The sequence below is a fragment of the Macaca mulatta genome, chromosome 19 (assembly GCF_049350105.2).
Source record: "Macaca mulatta isolate MMU2019108-1 chromosome 19, T2T-MMU8v2.0, whole genome shotgun sequence".
Lineage (NCBI taxonomy): Eukaryota > Metazoa > Chordata > Mammalia > Primates > Cercopithecidae > Macaca > Macaca mulatta.
Window position 1 is genome coordinate 24,596,494 of NC_133424.1, and position 19,800 is coordinate 24,616,293.

General features: G+C 44.4%; 1 protein-coding gene across 6 annotated transcripts in view; it reads right to left on the minus strand.

Moving 5' to 3' along the window:
- Nucleotides 1-19,800, minus strand: part of LOC106994692 (uncharacterized) — a 49,229-nt gene that overhangs the window by 20,242 nt on the left and 9,187 nt on the right. For 2 of the 6 annotated variants that reach the window (XR_013408814.1, XR_013408813.1), the window contains exons 2-3: nt 10,378-10,505; nt 9,643-9,740 (exon numbers count right to left, since the gene is read on the minus strand). The exons of 2 other annotated variants lie outside the window; for them this stretch is intronic. The gene's annotated coding sequence lies outside the window, so the exon portion shown is untranslated. Of the gene's footprint in view, nt 1-5,999; nt 8,819-9,642; nt 9,741-10,377; nt 10,506-19,800 lie in introns of those variants that run through there. 2 more of the 6 variants (XR_013408816.1, XR_013408812.1) reach the window with 2 other exon arrangements.

The window sequence follows — 19,800 nt, forward strand, 5'->3', positions numbered from 1 at the left end:
GTCTTGGCAGAAAAACTCTTTAAACCTACAAACAACTTCAGTATCATTACAGGACACAAAATAAATGCACAAAAATTAGTATCATCCCTGTAAATCAACAACATCCATACCAAACACAAATTATAAACATACCATTAACAATCGCTGCAAAAAGAACAAAATATCTAGGAATACAGCTAACCAGGAAGGTGAAAGATCTCTATGATAAGAATTACAAACAATGCTTAAAGATGTCAGAAATGGCACAAACAAATGGAAAACAACTTTACACTCATAAGTAGAAAATATCAATATCCTAAAAATAGTTATACTGCTCCAAAAATTTACAGATTTAATGCTATTCTAATCAAATGACCAAAATATTTTTAACAGAACAACAACAACAAAAACTATTGTAAAATTCATATAAAACCAAGAGTCGGAATAGCCAAGGTAATCAAAAGCAAAAACAACAAAGCTGAAGGCATTACATTACCTAACTTCAAATTATACTACAGAGCTACAGTAAACAGAGCAACATGGAACTGTTACAGAAACAAACTCATAGACCAATGCAACAGAACGGAGCCCAGAAATAATGTCACATACCTACGACCATCTGATCTTCAACAAAGGTGACAACAGAAATGTGGAAAGAATTCCCTATTTAATAAATGGTGGTGGAATAACTAGCTAGCACTATGTAGAAGACTGAAACTTTATTACACTATATACAAAAATCAACTCAACATTAATTAAAGGCTGAAATATTTATTTGAAAATTATTTTATTTATTTATTTATTTTTTTTGAGACGGAGTCTCGCTCTGTCGCCCAGGCTGGAGTGCAGTGGCCGGATCTCAGCTCACTGCAAGCTCCGCCTCCCGGGTTCACGCCATTCTCCGGCCTCAGCCTCCCGAGTAGCTGGGACTACAGGCGCTGCCACCTCGCCCGGCTATTTTTTGTATTTCTTAGTAGAGACGGGGTTTCACCGTGTTAGCCAGGATGGTCTCGATCTCCTGACCTCATGATCCGCCCATCTCGGCCTCCCAAAGTGCTGGGATTACAGGCTTGAGCCACCGCGCCCGGCCTTGAAAATTATTTTAAAAACCCTGGAAGATAACTTAGGAAATACCATTCTAGACGCAGAAACTGGCAGAGACTTCATGATGAAGATACCAAAAGCCATTGCAACAAAAGCAAAAATTGATAAATTGGACCTAATTAAACTAAAGACCTTCTTCACAGCAAAGGAAACTATCAACACAGTAAACAGACAACCAAAAGAATAATAGGAAAAATTTGCAAACTATGCTTCTGACCAAGGTGTAATATCCAGAATCTATAAGAAACTTAAATAAGTTTACAAGAAAAAAAAAGATCTCACTAAAAGAAAAAAAACACGAAAAAGATGTTTTTCAAAAGAAGACAAACGTGGCTAACAAGCATGTAATAAAATGCTCATCAATAATCATTAGAGAAATGCAAAGAAAAACTACGAGATGCCATCTCACACCAGTGAGAAGGGCTATTAAAAAGTCAAAAAAATAAACGCTGTCAAAGTTGCAGAGAAAAGGGAATACTTATACTCTGCTGTTAAGAGTGTACATTAATTCAACCATTGTAAAAAGCAGTGTGGCAATTTCTCACAGAACTAAAAACAGAATTACCATTTCACCAAGCAACCTCATTGGGTATATACCCAAAGAAATATAAATTATTCTGTCATAAAGACACATGCACAAGCGTGTTCACTGCAGCACTATTCACACTAGCAAAGACATGGAATCAACGTGAATGTCTATCAGTGGTAGACTGGATAAAGAAAATATGGTATGATCAGACACAATGGCTCATGCCTGTAATCCCAGCACTTTGAGAGGCCAAGGCAGGTGGATTGCCCGAGCTTAGGAGTTTAAGACCACCCTGAGTAATATGGAAAAATTCCATCTCTAAAAAAATACGAAAAGAAAAATTAGCTAGGTGTAGTGATGCATGCCTGTAGTCCCAGCTACTTGGAAGTCTGAGGTACAAGAGGATTGCTTGGCCTGGAGGGATGGCTCACACCTGTAATCCCGGCACTTTGGGAAGCTGAGGCAGGCAGATCACCAGGTCAGGAGTTCAAGACCATCCTGGTCAACATGGTGAAATCCCGTCTCTACTAAAAATACAAAAATTTGCTGAGTATGGTGGTGGTGGGCACCTGTAATCCCAGCTACTCAGGAAACTGAGACAGAAGAGTCACTTGAACTCCAGAGGAGGAAGTTGCACTGAGCCAAGATGACGCCATTGCACTCCAATCTGGGCAACAAAAGCGAGACTGTCTCAAAAGAAAAAAAAAAAAGAAGACTGCCTGAGCTCGGAAGGTTGAGGCTGCAGTGAGCCAAGATCATGCCACTGCACTTCAGCCTAGGCAACAGACTGAGACCCTGTCTCCAAAAAAATAAATAATATGACATAATATAAAATACAAATAAAATAAAATACAAATACAATAAAATACAAATAAAACAAGAGCAAAACTCTGTCTCAAAAAAAAAAAAGATACAACCCCAAAAAAGTGAAATGTATAGGACCAAGAAAAAAGGTGGGAAAAGATGAAGCACAAAGATGATAAACAGCTGTGATTAATAAAATTCTCATCCCTTGTGTTCTCCAGGAAGACTTTAAGTGGTGGCGGGGGAGATCGCTTTCCATTATGACTGAAATGGTGTTCTCTTTTCTTACCTATCACACAGCCAGAAAAACGCTTTGTACATTTTCTTTTTTTACTCACTGAAAAACAAGCTGACTTTGTCTTCAGTGCTCAACATAAAATACTTCTTAATCAAACAGGTTTATTTTCGTCCCACAAGCTCATGAACTTGATCTCATCCTCAGTCTGAGCCACCATACAACTCCATTTTATGTCCTTCCTAAGAACATATGTCCGAGTAAAACATTCTCTAATCTAAAATCTGATTTTCTTACCCTCCACTTAAACATTCCCCTCCAACTTCCTTTCTAATCTTGTTTGCTTTTCTCTGGAAAGTAAAGCCCTTTTCTGTCTAATCTTTGCAATATTTAAAAATCTTGGCCCAGCGCGGTGGCTCACGCCTGTAATTCCAGCACATTGGGAGGCTGAGGCAGGCGGATCACAAGGTCATGAGTTTGAGACTAGCCTGATCAACATGGTGAAAGCCCGTCTCTACTAAAAATACAAAAATTAGCCAGGCTTGGTGGTGCACACCTGTAATTCCAGCTACTCAGAGGCTGCCTGGTCAACTGAGCAAGATCCCGTAGCAAAAAAAAAACTTATAGTTGCTACTTTCTTCTGTTGCAATACTCCTTTGAAATTCAATTTTTTTTACATATATGTTTTGTTTTTAAAAGTCTAGAAACTGCCTCAAAACAGTAACAACTCCATTTGCGGTAAGACCCTCTCAATCTCCTTTATATTAACCTTATCTGCATTTGCCTGCGGATCCCCAGAGTTCCAAGGCTCTATAGCTTCTCTCAGTATAGAGGTTTCTTCCCTGGCTTGGATAACCAGGCTGGGAAGTTTGCAGGGGAGGCTCCCCAAAAGGAACTAACTGGGCCTTAATAACCTCCTTTTGAAGGCCCAACATTAGCCTCAGCTTGGACTCACTGGGCTTAAACTTCCATGTCAGAGTTATTAACTTGGTTTGTGAAACTAAAACTAAATGTTAGAAAAATTCAGCAATATTACTTACAGTGTTCACATAAGGGAAGAAACTTTGAAGGTGCTTACATTTTATATCTCAGTAAGAAAAGCAAAATCATTTATTCCTTTCAGACAATAAATGTATTATTATTTGTATTAAAAATCATGTAGTAAACAATTAATCGGCAGGGCACGGTGGCTCACACCTGTAATCCCAGCATTTTGGAAGGCCAAGGTGGGTAGATCGCCTGAGGTCAGGAGTTCACGACCTGCCTGACAAACATGGTGAAACCCTGTCTCAACTAAAAATACAAAAATTAGCCAGGCGTGGTGGTGGGCACCTATAATCTCAGCTACTCAGGAGACTGAGGCAGCAGAATCGCTTGAACCCAGGAGGTGGAGGTTGCAGTGAGATCATGCCACTGCACTCCAGTCTCAGAGACAGAGCAAGGCTCCCTCCAACTCAATAAGTAAAAAAATAAATAAAATAAAATAATATCAAAATATACACTCAAGGACAAATAATTAATAAAATGAATTAGGGAGGGGAAACTGGCATTTGGGAATATCAGACGAAACTGGAAATTTAGTATTTTACTGCAAGCCAGAGTTAGGCTGGAGGAATAGGGGATGAGGGGTGGACTTGAAGTCCTGCTTGTGACACATGTGAAAAATTCAGGGAAAAATCAATCACCAGTGGAATGTGAAAATAATTAAGTGGCAGGCAATTAGACTGAGGTGGCTCTAGTCCCTGGATTTCTACTTCTAAAAAATAATCTAAACTCAAGAGCATTTTTTGGTAAATTACCACATTGCCGGAAACAAGTTTCAGGTTTAACCAACTATAAACTGCCAATTAAACGCTGATTATATAACCAAGATATTTCCACCTTGATTGTAAAAATTAAGAAACTAGGACAGGTGCAGGGCTCAGGTCTGTAATCCCAGCACTTGTGGGGTGGAGATGGGTGGATCACCTGAGGTCAGGAGTTCGAGAAGCCCCTTCCATAGACCACAAATTACAAACCATAGCTGAGTGCTCTACAATTTTTGAATCACCCTTTGATTAAATTATTTAATACTTAATAACCCTGAGTCAGGATTCTGCCCTGACGATTCTCCTGTGGTCCCTGCACATCTGGGAGAGATGCCGCGCTACTGGTGCAGAGCTGCCCAGAGAGGGCTCCAGGCCATGGTACAGTCACTGCACTGGGAAGACAGGGTGCCAGGGGGCCCGCCTGTCAGCCTAGCTGCCATCTTCTGCAGGAGACTGACGCAGACCTGGGCAAGGAGAACTCAGGGTGCAGAGCTGACTGTGGGGAGGCCTGAGTCCCGCCACAGCCACTTCCCACCAGTTCCAACCAGCCCTTGCCCCTCTCCGGATGTCGGACCCGGCAATCTCACCATTTCTAGGCTTTCAGTGGTCTTTTGCTGTGCATCTCCAGTACCTGCAGGTCGCAGGGCCACACAGGCTGGGGCTCTAGGTCAGAAGACACAGAGCAGTGAAGACGAGAGCAGGAGTTCCATCTTCAGCTAGAGACAGAGTCCCCCCTCTACATCCCGGAAGTCACCCTGTCCGCTCCAGTTGTGTGTACGATTGCAGTTTCCAGTCCAACGTCGCTGATTGGATATAGTTCAAGACCCCACCTTCTCAGGCCCTGAGTGACACAACATGTGATCAGCCTAACACAAGAGTGACAGCCTAAGTTGCAGCCTTTTCAGGGAGGACTTTCTGCCTGAGCTGAGCCAGGCCCACCCCAGAACATGGGAAAAATCTTTTTTCTATTTTTTTTTTCAATGTATTCAAAATGTGAACCAAAATATTTTATGTATATTAACAATACATAAAATTATTGTTCAAGAGAAAATCAGACCGGGTCCGGTGGCTCACGCCTGTAATCCCACCACTTTGGGAGGCCTAGGCGGGCCGATCACAAGGTCAGAAGTTCCAAGCCAGACTGACAAAGGTGGTGAAACACTGTCTGTACTAAAAATACAAAAAGTAGCCGGGCACAGTGGCGGGTACCTGTAATCCCAGCTATTCAGGAAACTGAGACAGAGAATTGCTTCAACCGGGGAGGCAGAGGTTGCAGTGGGCCCAGATCATGCCACCGCACTCCAGCCTGGGCAACAAAGCAATACTTCATCTCAATAAATAAATAAATATATACATACAAAAAAAGGGGGCCAGGTGCAGTGGCTCATGCCTGTAATACCAGCACTTTCCGAGCATGAGGCCAGCGGATCACCTGAGGTCAGGAGTTCTAGACCAGCCTGGCCAACATGGTGAAACCCTGTCTGTACTAAAAATACAAAAAATAGTTGGGCTTCGTGGTACATGCCTATAGTCCCAGCTACTCAGAAGGCTGAGACTGCAGTGAGCCAAGAGTGTGCCACTGCAGTCCAGCCTGGGTGATAGAGCAAGACTGTCTCCAAAAAAAAAAGTAACACAATATCATCTGTAATTTTGTTCCTTGATGGCACTGTCTGTGTCACCCGAGGGCTTTATACAATATTTGAGAGAGTGGTAATTCTCTATGACCTTGGCAAAAAAAAGGAGACTAAGGATTGTGTTTGTTTTCCTAAGCCTAGCTAGGAGAGAGAGTAACTCTTTTATTGCCTGGTTCAAGGTGTGAGAATCATCATAGAAACTACAAGCTGGGGCAACATATATGTCACAATTACATCAGTGAGTAGAGAGTGAGCAGAAGAGTCACATTACCTGGGGCTTGTCTAAAGATGTTACAATCTTTTTTGGAGGGAAGAACCAGATAGGAGAGTCATATCACATCACCTAGGTACTTGGCCAGGGATGCATTAAAATCTATTTCTATAAGATGGCCGCAGGTGGCAGGCAGGCAGACTGGGTGCAGTGGCTCATGCCAGTAATCCCAGCACATTGGGAGACTAAGGCAAGTAGATCAACTAAGGTCAGGAGTTCGAGACCACCCTGGCCAGCATGGTGAAACCCCACCTCTACTAAAAATACGAAAATAAGCCCAGTGTGGTGATGCATGCCTGTAATCCCCAGCTACCTGGGAGGCTAAGGAAGGAGAACCTCTAGAACCCAGGAGGTGGAGATTGCAGTGAGCCAAGATCACATCACTGTACTCCAAACTGGGTGACAGAGACTCTGTCTCAAAAAAAAAAAAAAAAGGAAATTAAAAAAAAGATGAGCACAGGCCACAAGTCACATCATCTGGGTGCTAGGCCCAGTGATATGTTACAAAGCTCTCAGTGAGCAACGCCCTGAGAGGTGAGACACACACCTGGTGGCTGATTCAGTGATATGTTACAATCTTTTCTTTGTGCATGAAGCATGTAGGCAAGGACAGTCACATTTCATAGGATATTGATCCAAAATATGTCACAAGACCGCCTGTGGGCAGGGCGCAGGAAGGAGCTTCCCATTCCCTAATGTCAGACTCAATGATATGTAACAATATGAAAATATGCAAGGTCCAGTCAAAATATAAGTTACATCATCTAGCTGCTGGGTCCAGTGATACATCACAATTCCCTTGTGGCAGGGTAGAAGCTGAAAAAGAGTCACATTACTACCTAGATGATGAATAAAAAGATATTTCATAATACTCTTGTGGCTAGGGCTTATGTAGAAGACTCTTATCACCTGGGTGGCAGCCCCAGCTATAGGTCACAATGCAAAATGTTTGTAGGGCCCAGGCCAGAGAAAAAGAGTCCCATCACATAGGTGCTGTGCCAAGTGATACATCACAATCCCTTTTTGGTCAGAGTCCAAGCAGTAGAGGAAGTCACATCACCTAAATGCTGCATCCAGCAACATGTCACAATACCCTGAGAGGACGACCCAGGAAGAAAAGTCACATCACCTTGGTAAAAGGCTCAGAAAGAAAACCAGAGTCAGAAAACAGAGGAGCTGGGCCCAGCTATATGGCACAATCACTACAGTAGGCAAGGCCTTGGCATAAGAAGAGTAACATCACATACGTGCTGGGCCCAGAGATATGTCACATTTCCTACTGTGGACAGGTCCAGAAAGAGAAGGAGAGACCTGTCATTTAGGCGATTGGCCAAGAGAGATGTCAAAATGACCACTTGGGCAGGAATCAAGCAGTAGTATCACAACTCTGTGGGCTGGGCCTAGTAGTAAGTCACTGTTGCTTCTGTTAGCACGACCCAGGCCCAAAGATATATTACAGTCTAATCTATGGACGAAGCAAAGATAAAAGAGGAGAGTCACATAAAATAGTTGATAGGCAGAAAACTCATATCATCTAGGGGCAGGGCACAGCAATACGTCACAATGTATTACATAGGCAGGTCCAAGAAAAAAAAGTAATATCACTTTGGTACTTAGTTCAGTAATATTTCACAATCTTTCCTGCAGGAAAAACTAAGAAATAAAAGAAAAAAATCAACCATATGCTGTGAAAGGTCACGATTCTTCCTGTGAGCAGAGACCAGCTAACATGAGAGAGTCACATCACCTTTGGGATTGGTGCAAAAACATTCATTCTTTCTTTCTTTCTTTCTTTTCTTTTTTTTTTGAGATGGAATCTCACTCTATCACCCAGGCTGGAGTGCAGTGGCACGATTTTGGCTCGCTGCAACCTCCACCTCCCGAATTCAACCAATTCTCCTGCCTCAGCCTCTTGAGTAGCTGGGACTACAGACACCGGTCACCATGCCTGGCTGCTTTGTTTTTTAGTAGAGACAGGGTTTCACAATATTAAGCAGACTGGTCTGGTACTCCTGACCTTATGATCCACTTCCCTCAGACTCCCAAACTGCTGGGATTACAGGCATGAGTCACCATCTCAACTGTGGCCAGATATTCACATATGACAAAGTTCCAACTGTGGAGTACATTCATGTGAAATTCAGGACCTCACCCAGTGGGCTCTCTCCATGTGTAAGGGTGACAATTCTAAAGGTTGCTGGGCTGTGCATAGGACAAATGCAATCTCATCTGCATGATGGACCCTGTTATGACATTCTCTGTAACACACTAGGGCTTCACATATGTGAGAGAGTGGTAATCCTCTATGACGTTTGTACAGAAAGAAGAGCCAGGATCTTCTTTGTTTTCCTAAGCGTAGCTATGAGCAACATTATCTCTTCTACTGGCTTCTCGGAGGTATGAAAGTCATCATTACATCTGTGTGCTTGGCCAAGTTATATGTCACAATTACACCTGTGGGCAGAGAACAAGCACAAGAGTCACATCAACTGTGTGCTGGGCCAGGGTTATGTCACAATCTTCCCTGAGAGCATGCACTAGCCAGGAAAGTCACATCACAGGGTTCTCAACCAGAGACATTACAATCCTCTCCTGAAAGCAGGGCACAGGAAGAAGAGTAAGATCACCTGCATGCTGAGCTCAGATATATGTCAGAAGACTCACTGTGGGCAAAGTCCAGAAGGACAGATGAAGCACCTGGTTGCTGCGCCCAGCAATATGTCACAATCTTCTCTATGGGGAGAATGCAGGCAGAAGTAGAGGGTTTCACCCTCCAGATGATGGATAAAAAAATACATACCAAGGCTATCTGTGGGAAGGGCTCAGGCAGAAACTTTCCAACCCCTAGGTGTTTGTTTCAGTGATATGTCACAATAACCAAAATATGTTGGTTTCAGGCAAGTGAAGAGAGTCACATCACCTAGGTGCTTGGTCCAGGAATCTGTCACAAATTTTTTTTTTTTTTTTTTTTTTTTTTGGCAGTGCTCAAGCAGAATGGAAAAGTCACATCACCAAGATAATGAAAGAAGAGATGTATTAGAATATTTCTGTGGGAGGGCCCATGCAGGAAAGTCGTATCATCACGTTGTTGAACCCAGAGATATGTTGAAATAAATTATTCCAGCCAGGTGTGGTGGCACCTGCCTATAATCCCAGCACTGTGGGAGGCTAAAATGTTCGAATCATCTGAGGTCAGGAGTTCGAGAACAGCCTGACCAACATGGAGAAATACCATCTCTATCAGAAATACAAAATTAGGTGAGAGTGGTGGCACATACCTGTAATTCTAGCTACTCGGGAGGCTGAGGCAAGAGAACTGCTTGAACCCAAGAGGTGAAGGTTGTGGTGAGCTGAGATGGTGCCACTGCACTCCAGCCTAGGCAACAAGAGCAAAACTCCATCTCAAAACAATTAATTAAGTAAAAGAAATACATGATGCATGCAGGTCTCAGGCAGGAGAGGAGAGTAACACCATGTAGGTGATGGATGCACCTAAATGCACATCACAATTTCTCCTTAAGCACACCCCAAGCAGTAGCAGAGAGTCATATCACCTAGGTTCTTGGTCCAGCAGTATTTCACAATACCCCTGAAGGGAGGGCCTAGGCAAACAAGTCACATTACCTAAGTGAGAAGTCTAGAAATATGTCACAATGTCCCTTGTGGGTACGGCTCATAAACAAGAGGAGAGACACAGCCTAGGTGCTGGGCTCAGCTTTATGTTCCAATCACCCCGGTGGAAAGAAGCCAAGAATGAGGAAGAGTCACATCACATAGGAGCTATGTCAAGTGGCATATCACAATTCCCACTGTGGACAAACTCCAGAAGAAAAGAGTCACATCATCCAGGTGGGAGGCCTAAACATATATCACAGTGACTCCTGTGTGCAGGGACCAGGCAGAAAAATTACATCACTGTTTTGCTTGCCCCAGCAATAAGTCACTCTCTATTCTGTGGGCATGGCCCAGGCAGAAGAGGAAGGTCACATCACATAGGTATAAAGGGCATTTACCTGAGCTTGGCCCATTGGAGAGATTGTAATGGGTCAAGAAATATGTCACAATGCTCCCTGTGGTCAGGATTCAGGCAGAGGACTAACATCATCTCAGTGTTAGGCCCAGCAGCATGTCTCAATGCCTTCTAAGGGCAGAGCCAAAACAAAAGAAGTAACATCACCTTAGTGTTAGGGACAGTCATACGTCATAATCTCTTTTCTAAGCAGAACCTTAAAAAAAGAAAAGTGTCACATCGGCTAGGTGCTAGACCCAATAGTATGTCCCAATACCCCCTGTGATTAGGGAACAGGCAGGAAAAGTTAGTCATATTTCCAGGGTGATTGGTGAAGACATATATTACAATCCCCTCTGTAGACAGGTCCAGGATGAAGCGTTACATCACCTGGGTGTTGGACTCAGCAATGTTACAATGGCCTATGTGTTTAGGGCAAAAGCAAAAGATTCACATAACATAGACCAAGCAATATGTCACAATACATCTGTGGGCAGCACCAAGGCAGAAGAGGAGACTCAAATCACCTGGGTGCAACTCCTCGCGATATGTCACAATGACGCCTGTGGGCTGTATCAAGGCAGAACAGAACCACATTACCAAGGATCTGGATCCAGTGATACAGCACTGTGAACTGGGCCCAGGAAAAAGAGATAAATAACTCAGATGTCACAATACACTTGTAGAAAGGTCTTGTGATGACATTAAGAGTTACACACATGTCCTGAGTCAAGGGATGAGAATCAACACCTCGTGTATGTTGGGTCTAAGTACAGGAGTCACAATCTCAGTGGTGAACTGGATTTGTGCATGAGAACCTCCATTTCCTTTGCAAATTATATGCCTTAAGCTGGGCACAGTAGCTCACACCTGTAATCCCAGCACCTTGGGAGACCGAGGTGGGCAGATCATTTGAGGTCAGGAGTTCCAGACCAGCCTGACCAACATGGTGAAACCCCATCTCTACTAAAAATACAAAATATTAGCCTGCGTGGTGGTGGGCATCCCAGCTACTCGGGAGGCTGAGGCAGGAGAATCACTTGAACCCAGGAAGCAGAAGTTGCAGTGAGCCGAGATCACGCCACCGCACTCTAGCCTGGGTAAAGAGAAACTCCATCTCAAAATAAAACGAATGAATTATGCTCCTTAGTGAGATTACAGTAACAAAGATGTGTTGAATTTTGGTTACAGAGTCACTAACTCGAGGCCAGGCATGGTGGTCATGACGGTAGTCCCAACACTTTGGGAGACTGAGGTGGGCAGATCACGACGTCAGGAGTTCGAGACCAGTCTGGCCAACATGGTGAAACCCTGTCTCTAGTAAAAAATAGAATAATTAGCCAGGCATGGTGGCATGCACCTGTAGTCTCAGCTACTCTGAAGGCTGAGGTGAGAGAATCGCTTGGACCTGGTAGGTGGAGGTTGCAGTGAGCCGAGATCATGCCACTGCACTCCAGCCTGGATGACAGAGCGAGACTCCGTCTCAAAGAAAAAAAAAAGTCACTAACCCAACTGTGGACAAAATCCACAAATGAGAGTCAATTTTCCAACATTCAACTACCTCCAAAAGTGAGGTTCAGAACCTCAAAGGTAGGCTGTATTTAAGTGGATGACAATCTTTGCTATTGACTGGGTGTGAATATAAGTTTCACAATCTCACCTGTGTGCTTGACCCTGTAAGGGCACTCTCTTGAGGACTGTATATGGTGTGCATGAGAGTTGCAACCTGCTCTGAGAACATTATGCTGCTCTGTACCCATGATCTAATGTGGTCAACATCTCTCCAACTGGCTGGGTCCAGAGAGGAGCATCTCATCCACCTCTGAGCTGGGCTTAGAAATGAATCACCATCTCAACTGTGGCCACATGTTTACAAATGATGTTCAGTTTTAACTGTGGCCTGCATCTGTGCATGAGAATTAAGACCTCATCAGTGGGCTTTTCCACGTGTGACTACTTTATACAATATACGAGAGAGTGGTAATTCTCTATAACCTTCAAACAGAGAGGAGACTTGGGATCTTACTCCTTTTTGTAAGCCTAGCTGTGGGAGACAGTATCTCTTCTATTGACTGGTACGAGGTATTAGTTATCATCAAACCTGTGAGCTGGGCCGAGATATATGTTACCAATGAACTTTTTGGCAGAAATCACCCAGGAGAGTGATATCACCTGGATGCTGGGCCACTGATATGTAATTTTTCTTTTCCCTGAGGACTGTGACAAGGCAGGCGAGTCACATCATCTGGGTTCTCAACCAGTGATGTGTTACAATTTTCTCCTGAAAGTTATGCACATGCAGGAGAGACACATCACTTGGTGGTTGGGGACCGAAGTATGTCACAATCTTTCCTGTGGGCAGGGTGCAGATAGAAAAGGCATCACATCTTTTATGTAATGGATGCAGATATATATCACAAGAAACCCTGTGGAAAGGACTGAGGCCGAAGTCTCCCATTCTTCTAGGTGTTTGGCCATGTGAAATGTCACAATACCCAAAATACATGGTTGCTAAACAGAAGAGTCGCATCACCTAAGTTCTGGTTTCAGTGATATGTCACAATCTTTCCTTTTGACAGGGTTCAGGGAGGAGAGGAGTCATATCACTTAGGTGATTAACAAAAATAAATGTCCTAATAACCCCATGCTCATGATCCATGTGAGAGAGCTGAATCACCCATGTGTTAACCCCAGCAACATATCAAAATATACAATTTATGCAGTGTCCAGGCAGGAGAAGACAGTATCTTCACCTAGGTGTTAGGCCCAGTGATACATCACAATACCTTCTGTGACACAGTCCAAACAGTGGGGAAGAGTCACATTACCTAGGTGCTGAGTCAAAAAATGTGTCACAAAAATCACCGAGCAGAAAGCCCAGGCAGGAGAGTCAGCCAAATTACTTACATTAGGGGCTCAGAGATATGTTGCAATGACCTCTGTGGGTAGGACTCAGGAAAAACAGGAGAGTCACATAACCTAGGGGCTGAGTAAAGCTATATGACACAGTTGCCCAAATTGATAGGCCCAGGCAAAAGAAGAGAGTCTCACCACATAAGTGCTGGGCCAAGTGATGTATCACAATCCTCATTATGGACAGTTCCCAGGAAGAAGAGTCACATCGTCGAGGTGATGGGCCTAGAGATGTCACAATAAGCCACGTGGGCTGGGTTCTTGCAGAAGAATCTAATCACTTGTGTGTCAAGCCTAGTGATAAGTCACTCTCTTTTTTGTGGGCATGGACCAGGCAGGAGAGGAAAGTCGTAACATCTAGGTGCTGGGCCCAGAGATAGGTCACAATCTCTACTACTGGCAAAGCCCAGGTAAAAAAGGAGGGTCACCAGGCACAGTGGCTCACACCTGTAATCCCACTACTTTGGGGGGCTGAAGTGGGCAGATCACCTGAGGTCAGGAATTCGAGACCAGCCTGACCAACATGGAGAAACCCTGTCTCTACTAAAAATACAAAAAATTAGCCAGGTGTGGTGGTGCATGCCTGTAATCCCAACTATTTGGGAGGCTGAGGCAGGAGAATCACTTGAAACTGGGAAGCAGAGGTTGCAATGAGCCAAGATTGTGCCATTGCATTCCAGCCTGGGAAACAAGAGCGAAACTGTGTAAAAAAAAAAAAAACAAAAACAAAAACAAAAAAAAACCACAAAGGAGAGTCACATCATATAGTTCATTGGCCAAGAGATCTATCACAATTCCCCCAGTAGGCAGGGTTTAGGCAAGAGACAAATTACATTGGTAGGGCTGGGCGCGGTGGTTCACGTCTGTAATCCCAGCACTTTGGGAGGCCGAGATGGGCGGATCATGAGGTCAGGAGATCGAGACCATCCTGGCTAACACAGTGAAACCCCGTTTCTACTAAAAATACAAAAAAATTAGCCAGGCGTAGTGGCGGGTGCCTGTAGTCCCAGCTACTCAGGAGGCTGAGGCAGGAGAATGGCGTGAACCCAGGAGGCAGAGCTTGCAGTGAGCTGAGATCGCGCCACCACACTCCAGCCTGGGCGACTGAGCAAGACTCCGTCTCAAAAAAAAAAAAAAAAAAAAAAAAATCCATTGGTTCTGGGCACTGCAATATGTCACAATGTCTTTTAAGGGCAGGGCCAGGCAAAATAACTTTGCTGATGGGCCTAGTGATATGTCAGTTTTTTTGCAGGTAGAATATAGGAAGAAGAGACAAGTTACATCAGCTCCGTGCTGAAACCAGCAATATGTATCATTATCCCCCAGTGAACAAGGACCAGACAGGTGAAAAGATTCACATCACCTGGGTGATTGGCACAAAGATATGTCACAATATCCCTGGAAGGCAGTGGCCTGGCAGGAGAGTTACATCACCCGGGTATTGAAACCAGCTATACTTTGCAATAGCCTAAGTAGACAGGGCACAGGTGGCAGAGTTCCATCACTTGGGTACTGAGCCCAAGGATATGTCACAAGGTTCCTGTGGGCAAGGCTCAGGCAGGAGAGAAACATCTTCTAATTGCTGGGTCCAGTGATGTCACAATCTTCTCTGTGGGAAGAATGCAGGCAGAAGACGAGAGTCACATCTTTCTAGGTAATAAAACCAGAAGACAGGCCACAAAGCGTCCTGTGGGCAGGACCCAGGCAGGAGCCTCTCATCCCCTAGCTGTAAGGCCAAGAGATTTGTCACAATACTCATAATATTCTATGCCCTGGCAATAAAGGTGAGTTACATCACCTAAGTGCTAAGTCCAGGGATATGTCACAATTCCTCTTTCATCAAGGCCCAGGCATAAGTGGAGAGTCATACCACCTGGGTGATGAATGAAAAGGTACATCATCATACCCCTGTAGGCAAAGTCCATGCAGGAGAGTTACATCACCTCGGTGTTGGCCCCAACGATGTGTCAAAATACATAATGTATGCAGGCTTTAGGCAGGAGAAAAGAGTAACATCACCTAGGATCCTGGTCAAGCAATATATCAAACTCTCTTTTTGGGTATATTTCAGGCAGTAGAGGAGAGACATCACCTGGGTTCCCAGTCCAGCAATATGTCACAATGCCCCTTGTGAAAATAACTGAAGGATAAGAGGAGAGTAACATAACCTAGGGGCTAGGCCAAGCTATGTGTCACAATCACACCTGTGAACAGGGCCTAGGTATGAGAGGAGAGTCACATCAAGTAAGTACTGGGCCATGCAATATATCACAATCCCCATATGGACAGGTCCCAGGAAGATAACACCTAGGTGCTGGGCCCAGAAACTTGTGACAATGTCTCTTATAGGCAAACACAGGGTAGGAGATGGGAGGGGATAACATCAAACATCTGATGAGCCAAGTGATGTTACAATGCCCCTGTGGGCAGGGTCCAGGCTGGACACACTTATCACCTTGGTGCTGGGCCCATGAATATGTTACAGTGCTTTCTGAGGGCAGGCACAAGGCAAAAGAATAATATCATTATGCTGCTGGGTCCAGAGGTTTGTTACTATCTCTGCAGCAGGTGGAACCTAAAAGAAGAGTCACACCAGCTAGGTATGGGGCCTAGAGATATGTCACAGGATGTTTTGTGAGAAGGAACTAGGCAGTAAAAGGGAGTCACATCACCTAGGTGATGAGCAGAGATATGTGACTCTTGCAGGCAGAACCCAAACAAGAGAGTTACATTGCCTGGGTTTTAGACCCAGCAATATGTCAGAATGACCCATGTGGGCAAAGCAGAGGCAGGAGAGTAACAACCTAGGGGGCAGGGCAGCAATATTTCACAATGTTGACTGTGGACAACACCAAAGCAGGAAAGAAAACTCCCATCCCCTGGGTGCAAGGCACAGTGATATGTCCAAATGCCCCATGTGGAAAGCACAGAGGCAAGACAATGGAGTCACATCACCTAGTTTCTGGTCCAGCGACATGTCACGATTCCATCTGTGGGTTAAATACAGACAGGAAAGTAAACTCACTCAGGTTCTACACAGAGGCATGTGTCACAGTCACACGTGCAGGAAGGTCCAAGAAGAGATTAACAATCCTGTACATATCCCAATTCTGTGTGTAAAACCAAGGCATGAGAGGAGACTCACATTACCTCGGTGCAAGGCTCTGAGATACGTTACAATGTCTTTTTCGAGGAGCACCAAGGCAGGAGAACAGAGTTACATCACCCAGGTGCTGGGTCCAGCAGGGTGGCACAATCCTATATCTAGGCTGGGCCAATTCTGAAGAATCACATTACTCAGATGCTGGGCAGAAGTGTGTGTCAAAATCACACCTGCAGGAAAGACCAGGGATGACATTAACAATCCTGTATATATCCCAATTCTTGGTACGAAAGTCAACACCTCCTGTATGTTGGATCTAAGAACACAAGTCACAATTTTTAGAATGAATTGAATCACTGAATGAGAGACTCAATCCCTCTTACTGGCTGTGTCACCTTAGTGGAATCAGACAAACAGGTGTGTTCAATCTTGGTCCGAAAGTCACTAACTTGCCTTTGGACTGGATTCACTTATGAGAGTAAATTTTCCAACTTGCGACTGTCTGCATATGAGATTCAGAACCTCCAGTGGACTGTGTTCGTGTGAAAAGATGAAAATCTTTACTGTCGGCTGGGTGTGCATGAGTGTCAAAACCTCAACTGTATGCTGAGCCTAGTTAGAACACTCTCTGTACTACCTGAGAAATTTATAAGGTATGCATGAGAGTCGCAATCTTTGGTAACTGGGAGACATTTGTGCTGCTATGGACCCATGATCGTACCTGTGGCTCTATGCCCAGATATGAGAGTTAACACCTCTGTAATGGCTGGGTCCAGATATGAGAGTTGTCACCTACCTATAAGCTAGGCTTACTAATGAGTCACCACCTCAGCTGTTGCCTGATGTTCACATATGATAGTCACAATTTCAACTCTGCACTGCATCGAACTGTAAGATTTAAGACCTCACCAGTAGGCTCTGTCCATGGATGAAGGTGACAGTCTTAAGAATTGGCAAAGTGTGCATACATAAAAACAATCTCATCTGTTTTCTGGACCCTGTTATGACACTCTTTGTACCACCCGAGGGCTTTATACAATATGTGAGAGTGTAATTCTCTCTGTCCTTCCTACAAAGGGGAGAGCCAGTATCTTACCCATTTTCCTAAGCCCACATATGAGAGATATACAGTATGTCTCCTATTGGCTGATTTTAGATATGAGAGTCAACATCGCACCTATGATCTGAACAAAGATATATGTCACAATCTCCCCTGTGGATAGGGAGTGAGCAGGAGAGTTACATCATCTGGGTAACAGGCCAGGGTTATGTCACAATCTTCTCTGAGAGCAGGCACCAGGCAGAAGAGTTAAAACCTGGGTGCTCAGTCAGGGATATGCTAAATTTCCTCCTGAAACCAGGGCACAGGCAGTAGAGTCACATCACTTGGGTGCTGAGACCAGTGATATGTCACAATGCTCCCTGTAAGCAAAGCTCAGGCAGAAGAAACATGTCGCCTGATTTCTGGGCCAGAAGGTATGTCACAATCTCTCATATGAGGGAAGCCTTGGCATAATAGGAGAGTCACATCAAATAGTTGATGCTCTTAAAGATACATCACAATGCTCTGTTGTCAGGGTCCATACAGAAGACTCATGTCACCTTGTTGCTGGGCCCAGCAATATGTCACAATGCCTTTTGAGGTCCAGGCCCAGGAAAACAGTACTATGTCACACTGGCGTAGAGCTCCACAATATGTCTCAATCTCCCTTGCCAGCAGAACTTACGATGGAAGAAGAATCACACTCGTTTGGTACGGAGCCAAGTGATATGTCACAACTCCCTCTGTGAGCAGGGATCAGGCAGGAGAAGAGAGTCACATTCATCACATTCACATCACCTGGATGATGAGCGGAAATATGTCACAATGCTTCTTGTTGGTAGTAGAGTTATACCAGAGAGTCAGACTCAGCAATATGTCACAATTGCTTATGTGGTCAGGGGACAGGCAGGAGAGTCACATAATCTGGGTGTGGGGCCCAGAGATATGTCACAATGCCTTCTGTGGGCAGTACTGAGGCAAAGGAGACTCTCATCACCTAAGTGCAAGGCCCAGCGATATGCCACAATGCCCCCTGTGAGCAACACCAATGCAGAAAAATAGAGTCACATCCCTTCAGTTCTGGATTCAGCAATATGTCACTATTCCATCTGTGGGCTGGTCTTAGGCAAGAGTCAGATCACTCAGGTGCTGGGCAGAGAAAAACGTTACAATTAAACCTGCAGGAAGGTGCAGGGATGAAATTAACAATTCCATACATGTTCTGGTTTTAGGAATAGAAAGTTAACCCTTCCTATATATTGTGTCTAAGAACAGGGGTTACAATTTCAACGATGGACTAAATTTGTACCTGACAGCCTATACTCCTCCTGTGGACTTTAATTAGTGAAGTCACAGCCTCATAGGTGTGCTGAATCTTGCTCTGAGTATCATCAACTCACCTACTAACTGGATCCACATATGAGAGTCAATTTTTCCACCTCTGACTTCCTCTCTGTGTGAGATTCAGAACTTCAAAAGCAGGCTGTGTTTATGTGAGAAAATGATGATGTATGCTGTTTGATGTGTGTTCACACAACAGTAAAAATCTCCAGGCCGGCTGCAGTGGCTCACGCCTGTAATCCCAGCACATTGGGAGATTGAGGCGGGCAGATCATGAGGTCAGGAGATCGAGACCTGGTCAACATGGTGAAACTCCGTCTCCACTAAAAATACAAAAATTAGCTGGGCATGGTGGTGTGTGCCTGTAATCCCAGCTTCTCAGGAGGCTGAGGCAGGAGAATCACTTGAACCCAGGAGGCGGAGGTTGCAGTGAGCTGAGATCGCGCCACTGCACTCCAGCCTGGGTGACAGAGTGAGACTCTGTCTTTAAAAAAAAAAAAATATATATATATATATATATGTATGTATCAAATTAGCCAGGCGTGGTGGTGGGCACCTATAGTCCCAGCTACTGGAGAGGCTGAGGCAGGAGAATGGCGTGAACTCGGGAGGCAGAGCTTGCAGTGAGCCGAGTGAGTCGAGTGCCACTGCACTCCAGCCTGGGCGACAGAGCGATACTCCGTTCAGGATTTAAAAATAAAAATAAAAATAAAAATCCCTTGTGTGCTGGGTCTTGTTAGCACACTCTTTTTTTTTTTTTTTTTTGAGACAGAGTCTCAGACTGTCACCTGGGCTGGGGTGCAGTAGCACGATCTCAACTCAATGCAACCTGGCTAGTACACTCTCTGTACTACTCAAAGGCTTTATCTAGTATAAATGAGAGTCACAATTTACTCTAAAATAATGTTTTTAAGCACCCATGACCATATCTGTGGCCCAAAGCCCAGGTATTAGGGTAAACATCTCTCCAGTTGGTTGGGTTTAGATAGTAGACTCCTCATCTGCTATGTTCTGAGTTTAGAAATGTG